The sequence below is a fragment of the Centropristis striata genome, chromosome 17 (genome assembly GCF_030273125.1).
Source record: "Centropristis striata isolate RG_2023a ecotype Rhode Island chromosome 17, C.striata_1.0, whole genome shotgun sequence".
In the NCBI taxonomy this organism is placed as follows: domain Eukaryota; kingdom Metazoa; phylum Chordata; class Actinopteri; order Perciformes; family Serranidae; genus Centropristis; species Centropristis striata.
In genome coordinates this window covers 18289711-18298090 of record NC_081533.1, presented here as the reverse complement: position 1 = coordinate 18298090, position 8380 = coordinate 18289711, and positions in this window count along the sequence as shown.

Genomic DNA, 8380 nt, shown 5'->3' with positions numbered 1-8380 from the left:
AGAACTGGTGTCCTTGTAGCTCAGTGGTTCCAGTAAGACTGTCTCCTCTCAGTAACAACATTTTAGATTTGTCCCGTGACAGACTGACCCCATAGACTGTATAAGGGAAGTGGATGTGATGTCAGCGCTGACCATGAGTTCACCCATTGGTTTGTAGCTTCTCGTTTGGGATTTTCCAACTTATTTAAGTGTTTTTTGAGAAGGTTTGTGTAATTATGGATCCCACTGCATTTCCAAACAAGACCCAGCATGCAACGCTTTGATTGGTCAGGCCCTCGCCTTACGTCCTTCTGGCTTAACATTAACATTAAAAAGCAGCAACTGGCTGCTTAGCTCAGGCTGGAAGTCATGAGACGATCAAAGCTGGGACACTGTGGAGGGTAAACCTATGTCTTAGTGTGGTTTGGTGGGAGATTGTAAAGGTTGGTAAGTTAAACTAACGTCTAACGGGAGACGATAGCTTTAGGGGTTAACTTATAATTACGCAAGGTCCTATGTAGGTTTAATCGCAATTAATAAACAACTTTTTACGTGATACGGTTGTGTTTTGCTAGCTTTTTCCAAAGATGACAAGAACACCCAAATGTGGCGACATGACACGATGTGACGCGAGACGTAAGGCGCTGCTGTGACCAGTCCTAGCGCCGCAGGGCGGGACTGGTTCTGAACTGGTTCTGGACTGCAGTGGGATTCATAACAACATGGGGAGGTTACACTAATAACCAGATAATGCTAGTGCTAAATAGCTAGCTGTAGTAAGCTAGAAGTAGGGTCATTTTAGCATAGACTTCTATATAATTCGATTTTTTTTTTTTTAAACCAGTGAAGTCGCCCCCTGCTGGCAGTTAGAGAGAATGCAGGAAGCCTGCAACTGCTTGACTGACCCGGTCGCCCATAAAGTTGAAGTTATTATTTTTTTAATTGTAGTTTCATTTGCATTGGAATGTGTTTGAAAGAGATTGATTAATCACGTTTTGAGAAGATAAACTGTATCTGTCAAGTATAAATCACATTGTCACAATCATTTCATGGAAAGAGGTAAAAAATATTTTATTCCAACTTTATGGGCGACCGTGCATTAGTCTATTGAAACAGAATTCATGGTTAACGCTTTAGAAAATGAATCAAAGCTATTTTTTATGGAAAACTGATTATCTCCGGAGGTTTATGGACAGTTGGTTGGACAAGATAAGACATGATGAAGACAAAAAGGACAAAGTTAAAAAAGGATAGTTAACTTGTGACACCCCGTCAAAGGTTAAATACTTTTACGAGTTATGAGCAGCTGAGGCAAGAAGAGATTTTTACTTTTTATCGTTTTAAAAAAGTACATTCTGTTAGCGTAAGAGGCAAAACTATCCACTATTTCACAGGAAAATTGCAATTTTAAACTAATTTTAGATGACAATCACCCCATGACCCTGGAGATGTATTTGTGACTCCTTGGTGTTGGGAGTAGAGGGGGCACGCTGCATACCATCATCAATACATCACATCCTGTGGAAAACCCTGTGATGGAGATTTGTCTTGATAAATCATTATTTATATTTATATTGCATTCTAATAAATTAACATTCTCTCTACATCCTTGAACTTGAGAGAAGACCTTGACAGCTGTTGCAGTCCTTGGAGATGTTTGGTGTTCCTATGTGTTTAGCTGAGAGTGTACATGTGTAAGGTCAGCTGCTGCAGCTCACAGGCTGTTTACATCTGAACAGCAGTGAATCACTAAGAGAGTATATGTGTTGAAGTGCTGTGTTTGAGTCACGCAGGCCTCTGGTGTTTAGAGTCCGTGGGGCCACAGGGTTCACATGAGAAGTGGAGAGTTTATCGCTTTTTAGCCCCCACAAGTGCTTTTACATGAGGAAAACACACCCTCTTTTAATCTGATTTTAATGTTCCATTAACCTGTGTTCAGGGCTTTCTAATGAGCTCATGCAGATCTGAACTGTTTAAAAAGAAACACAACATTGAAATATACCACATGTGACAACAAGTCGGTGAATTAAAACATTTAATCCTGTTGCAACTTTCTTCACTTCTTTCCCATGATTTGGTAAGCGAGTTCAGCCAGTTTGAGCTGCAGCAGTTATGTCATCCCGTCGGTCCTGACAACAGCTGTCCACATTACACAACTATACAATTGTTGGATGTTAAGATGATGTGTTCATTTGAGCGACGTAGAGTTATAATGCGTGTGTGCTCATGCCATGGGTGACAAAGTTTCCATTTCTTAGATTCTCAGTCAGTCATACAGCATCTGGTCATGCAGTAATGAGAATGTAATGCTCAGTCACCCGAAGGTCCACATGAGTCAAAGACACACAGAGATGCTTTTTCTGTTTAGTCATTGTTATATAAAACTATATTTTTGACGACAATGTGAAAAAAGATTGCTTGCCTGTTGTAATTAGCTGCTGTACATGACATTAAGAACATTAACATAGTAGTATATAAATATTTGTGATATAAAGACATTTTCGGTGTCCTGACCAGAGAAAGAAGTCGTGCAGTTGAGGTCCAAACTTGTCTTTTTTAGTTGTGGCAGCATGGCCGGCCCTGTGTGCATGTTAGTGCTTTTGAGTCCCTATAGGGCTGTCTGTCTGTTGGAACAGACACCACGGGGTCTACGTGATGAGAGAATGAGAGCCATGTGGAAGCAATCCTGTTTAGAGGACCTTTACAGCTGCAGTCATCAATATTTCAGTCGAAACAACGGACAAAGTAACGTGTGACATGTAACAAATGACATGTAAAATATGAAATGCATTCCTTGTAGTGACAAACGCACAGAACATATCTCCCAACTCGTGTGATTTTTTCTAGTTTCCATTTTTAACACAAATTTTAGGTTTTTTGCCCACAAACTTCTGCCTCAGCTGTTTGATTAAAAAAGGCTTTGATATACATTTATATTGGTTCCAAGACCTTTTTGACTCATCACAGAGCTCAAACATTGTGTAATAATATATTAGTCTGTTGACACAGAATTCTCAGTCAACCCTTTGATAATAATCAAAGTTATTTTTAAATGGAAAATTGATTATCTCTGGGTTTTTATGGACAGTTGGTTGGACAAGATAAGACATGACAAAGACTAAAAGGAAAGTTAAAAAAGGAAACTTGTGACAACTTGTTGAGTTATGAGCAGCTAAGGCAGAAAGTGATTTTTATTGTCACATCATTATAAAAAAAATACATTTTGTAGGCCTAAGAGGCAAAACTATCCACTATTTCACAGTAAGTTGCAATTATAAACTAATTTTCGATGATAATCACCTCATGAACCTTGAGAGCTATCTTGTGATTCCGCATTTTTCCAGTTTCCAGCTCCATTTTTAACTCAAATTTTAGTTTTCTTAAGCCTAAAAATTTCTGCCTCAGCAGTTTGATTCAAAACGTCTTTGGGCAACTTGTTGAACACAAACTGGCTGGCAGGTCAGTGATCAACACCGGCTCCACAATCAAACTCTCCAAATGTGAGTAAAAATCTATATTGGTATATAAAATAAATGAGCTTAGCTGCCATTGGGGGGGTTGCTGAATTCGACTAAAGGATGTTTGAAACACGTTTACAGTAAAATACAAATGTATACAAAAAAGTGACGTAAACTTGGGATAATTAAGACCTAGCTTAAATTTCTAAAATGTGTCTCGTGGACCATAGCACCCTGTAGCTCTCCTGTCTTTCAAACCCTGTTTTTAATGACATCAAATTGTATGCAGTTTTATGAAAAATAATTCGACATACAATTTTCTCCAGTTTACCGGCCATTGACAAATAGACCAAAGTTAATTTTGGACCTGTGAGCATGATGTAACATCTAGCGGCTAAAAAAAAAATCAAGTACAAATATAGTTGAGTGAATATTAGACTTGTTAGATTTCTTAGGTAGACAAAATCATGACTCCAAGTGATATGTTAAGAGGTATATTTTTGCCAAGATGTTGGGTTATAAGATGATAAATATAACCCTGATTCCAAAAGAGTTGGGACGCTGTACAACACTTTATGAGAAACAGGATGCATCAAATTCAGAATGAGTCTGTACAGATGCTTCTCAATGAATTAGAATATCATAGAAAAGTTTATTTATGTCAGTAATTCAATTAAAAAAAGTGGAAATAACACATTATATAGATCCATTACACACAGAATGAAATCTTGATTTATTTTATTTTTTCTCATTATAATGATTATGGCTTACATTTAATGAAGACCTAAAATTCAGTGTCTCAAAAAACTTTGAATATTACAAAACACCAATTTTAAAAAGTATGTTTAATATGGAAATGTCGGCCTCTGAAAAGTATGTCCATCTACTCTTGGTTGAGGCTATTTTACTCGAACTACTGGAAATGGACTGTTCCATCATATTCTAATGTATTGAGGTGCACCTGTATATGGACAAAAAACTTATACTTGATGTAGGTTGCAAAGGATTTGCAAATCATTGAATTCTGTTTTCATTATGTTTTTCTACAACATCCCCTTGTATGTTTTCTTTTTTTGCTCCCCGAAACGGCCAAAACAATCAATGAATGCACCCTCATGAACATCCAAATGGACATCTTGGCCTACATCCATAATGCTAGCCTGGCTAACACCAGACTAATCACAAATGAGATTAGTCTGGAAACTAACGAAACGAATGTCTATCAAAGCGTCTGTAGGTAGCTCTTAGCCAATCAGATCAGTTATACCAGATGACGTATGTAGAGCGACAGAAATGGATGTTTGTTGTGTGTGTGTCTGTGAGAGAGTGTTGCTTGCTGCTTTGCTTCTCCAGTTTTCGCTTTCTGCAAGATTATTTATTTTCACGCTTTATTCCCCCTCATGTCATTCAGCCACACACATCCACTGATTTTATGGGCAATAAACAAGCTGCTGGGGTTCTCTGGGGGCTCTGCTGTCCCCCGGCTCGTAGCGAGAGCACCGGCGTTACGGTAGCGGGGCTAGTAGCGGCGCTAGTAGCGGCGATAAAAGCAGGGCTAGTAGCGTCGCTAGTTGGTAGATTAGTTGATTAGACTTTTGCCAAATCCTGTCGGAAGCAAGGCTAAAACATCCTTTTTGGTGGTGAAACAGGAGTGTAAAGTCAAACGTTGTTCTTCTTTTAAAATCAACTTTGGCTCTAAACTATTAAAAACACCATCTACAGCTAAAGAGCGTTTCGCGTCTGCTGCAGCCATGTTGGATCCGTAAGAAAACTAGGCAGTGTGGGTATACCCAGGCTACCATAATGCTTCAACTCATGTTAAATCTTTCTTTTCCTCTCAGAGGGAAGAACAGAGCCCAGCTCTGACACCAAACCCCCCGCCGACAGAGCCGACGCTGCACAGACGGCTCAGGAGGTGATGGACGTGGAGGGGGTTCATCTGGAGGAGGGGACCCTGGAAACGTCCCAGGGAGAGGACTCTGAGCTCAGCCTGAGCTTCCAGGGCTACGTGGCGGAGCTGCGGCACTGCCAGAGCAAGCTGAGGAACGCTCAGCTGCCCCAGAACGGCCGAAACCCACCGGAGGGCAAGGACTGCCAGACGGACCTTTACAAGGCCACGATCGTCTAAAGGGAACCCCCACTGCTGCACTTTTTAAGCCTGAGGCACTGTCTTTGGAAAGGGAATGAATCAAATGATGGACTGCATGTACACTCCAAAAACAACAAAAAAATCTATATTATTGTGATAGATATTGTATATTTGTTACGATTTCTGGCGTCTTCTTGTTGATTTTTAGTATTGGTTGTAATTTTTGGACAGTGATATGTTTTTGTTATGGTTTAGTTTAATAATGAAGTGCAAAGCAATTCTATTATGAGCCATGTTAGACCAAGGACAACCAGGAAGTAGCTTGAAATGAACATTTGGGTACCAGTTTCTTTTTTGGCAGTTTATAAGTTGTAATTAATGGGTTTAGCAAACAAAAAGGGATTCACTATTAATGTAGCTATTAATTACAAATTACAGTACAAAGACTTTATACATTTTGACATAAAAATCTTAACTTAAAGGCTAGTTACTGGCTTTTCCATCTTGTCTTCTGCTGAGGAAGTCTATGAGATGCAGTTGAAAGCTAAAGAAAAAAAAACAGTAAGTGACCTTTGAGTTTGATTTCTTTTTTGTCAAACTACTGTTGCCATACTAGAAAGTGGTACCCATATTTTGGGACAATATATTAGACAGGACTCTGTTTTTTAGGATCAAAAGGGAGGGAAATCACACTTTTCTTGCTTATTTATCTATTTCCTGTGTATATCTTCTTCTTATGTTACAGATAATACATGACGGTACCTTTGTTGCCTGTACTTCTGTGGTTTTGGTTGTCAACATGTTGAATGATTAAAAAGCTTTGATAGCTGAAATTCCAACAAAAGTGACAGTTTTTTCCCTTTGCATACATATATGATTAATTTCAAGCAGCAGGGAATCTCTCAATATCCCATAAAAAAACGTGAAATGCTCCTCTGTTGTAGTTTATAACCCCAAGTCTTGCGTAAGACATTCATGGCTCTGGATTCTCCTTCTTGGTCAGCTAAATATGTTTGCTAAGTTAGTCAGAAGTGTCAATAATTAACTGTATGGTTGAACAATTTCCTCTTTGGAAACACACCACAGTCACCTGGGGATTTGTCGACAATGTGGACGTGCCGTTTAGTTGTCCAGCCTCCTCTTTGTATTTTTAGCCCAGCATCTGGAGAGATTATTACAGCTGGGGAAAATTAGAGGTTAGATGATGGGACTGGGGAGTTTGTCTTGACGCAGCATGTCACTGCTGGAATGCTGACAGCTCATGAGGCCTGTAAGTGGCTGGTTGGCCTCTTCACTTTCATACCTTTTTTTCTCAATGGTACTGCCATGATTGAATTCTTTAACAGAGCAGTAGTTCCTTCCGGATCTCTGATACAGCACTAAATTGGATTTATCTTCAAAGCTTGAGATATAAGTCAATGACCCACCTGTAGATGTTTTCATGTCTAGACTGCTTCTCTGCCAGTCAGTTCACATATTGGCAGGTTCGGCATGCCAAATGTGTGCCATTTGCATGTTGAAACTATTAACTAAGCAATTCTCTATCTATTTCAGCACTTAACTATTGGACTTGTGTAATATTATATTTAAGGGAATTTGATTCCTCTTTTGCATGGTTTTGTAAATGAAAGGTGGTTTATATAAGTAACAGGAAACAGCATAATAGCAAAATACACAAAGTGCAGCAACATGACATCTTTGCTAAAAAACATAACATCTACAAAATAATTCAGGTTAACATGGCTGTCCATTGGTTCAGATTGCATGTACAATACAATATGATCAAAGAGAAAATAGTAAAATAATTGAGCTCCCTATGGATATTGAATTGATGGTACATCCCGTTGATAATGTGACTTGCTTTAGATCCTAAAAACTTTCATAGAGGGAGGTGGAGTGTACCACTGAGTGAAACCGTGGGGACGCCACTTAAATGTGGATTTTAAGTAAAAATATTTGATCCAAAACTGATGATACAGTCACATAGTAATACAAAAAAATAGATTTTGGCAGTTTCTCACAGTAACTCAGTTAAAATTTCTGTTCGCTAGCTTGCTAACGAACAAGTTCGCTAAGAAACAAGTTCGGTAACGTTAGCGTATCATAATTTAAGCTAATTGCTAAATTATGCTAAAATGCCTTGCTGTTAGAGGGTTAATTAGAAATGTCACAAGACAGTACACTGGCCTCTGTAGAATTAAGCATTGGTTAAGTCAGGGGTTCTCAAAGTGTGGTGTGTGGACCCCTGCCCCCCCACACAATAAAGACGTGTAAATAAACATTTCCTTTGTAAAATGTAAAATCAAAAACTGTAATATCAATTAATTAATAAATGCAGGCTATTCAAAATGCACTTCATCTTAAAATGAAGCGTAGAAGACGTTATCTTCTTCCATTTTTCCAACTCGTGTTATGATGACGGGATGTTTAGCTCCACGCTCATTTAAACTTGCTGCAATTTTTGTTCAACACGGCTCAAAATATTATAACATTTTCCTCAACTTATGTGCTTTCTGCCTCTGATCCTGAGCCTGTCATCATCCTCTTTGCTCTTAAAAGTGGATATTGAAACTGTAGATGAATTCAAATGCAAGAGCGCATTGTTGTGATTGTGATTATTTTATTAGATGTGTGTTTTGGTCATTTGAGCATAATTAAACATTTACTTTAACACACATTTAGGTGTGGGGGATTGCGTTAACCCGGTTGGGACATAGAAGGAGGTGCGCAGCTAAAAAAGTTTGGGAACCGCTGGGTTAAGTTATGATGAGGGTAGAGGTTGAGAAGTTTTTTAGCATTTCAGTAGGTTACTAGCATTAGCTGAAGTAAACGTTAGGCTAAAAACACTAGCTTA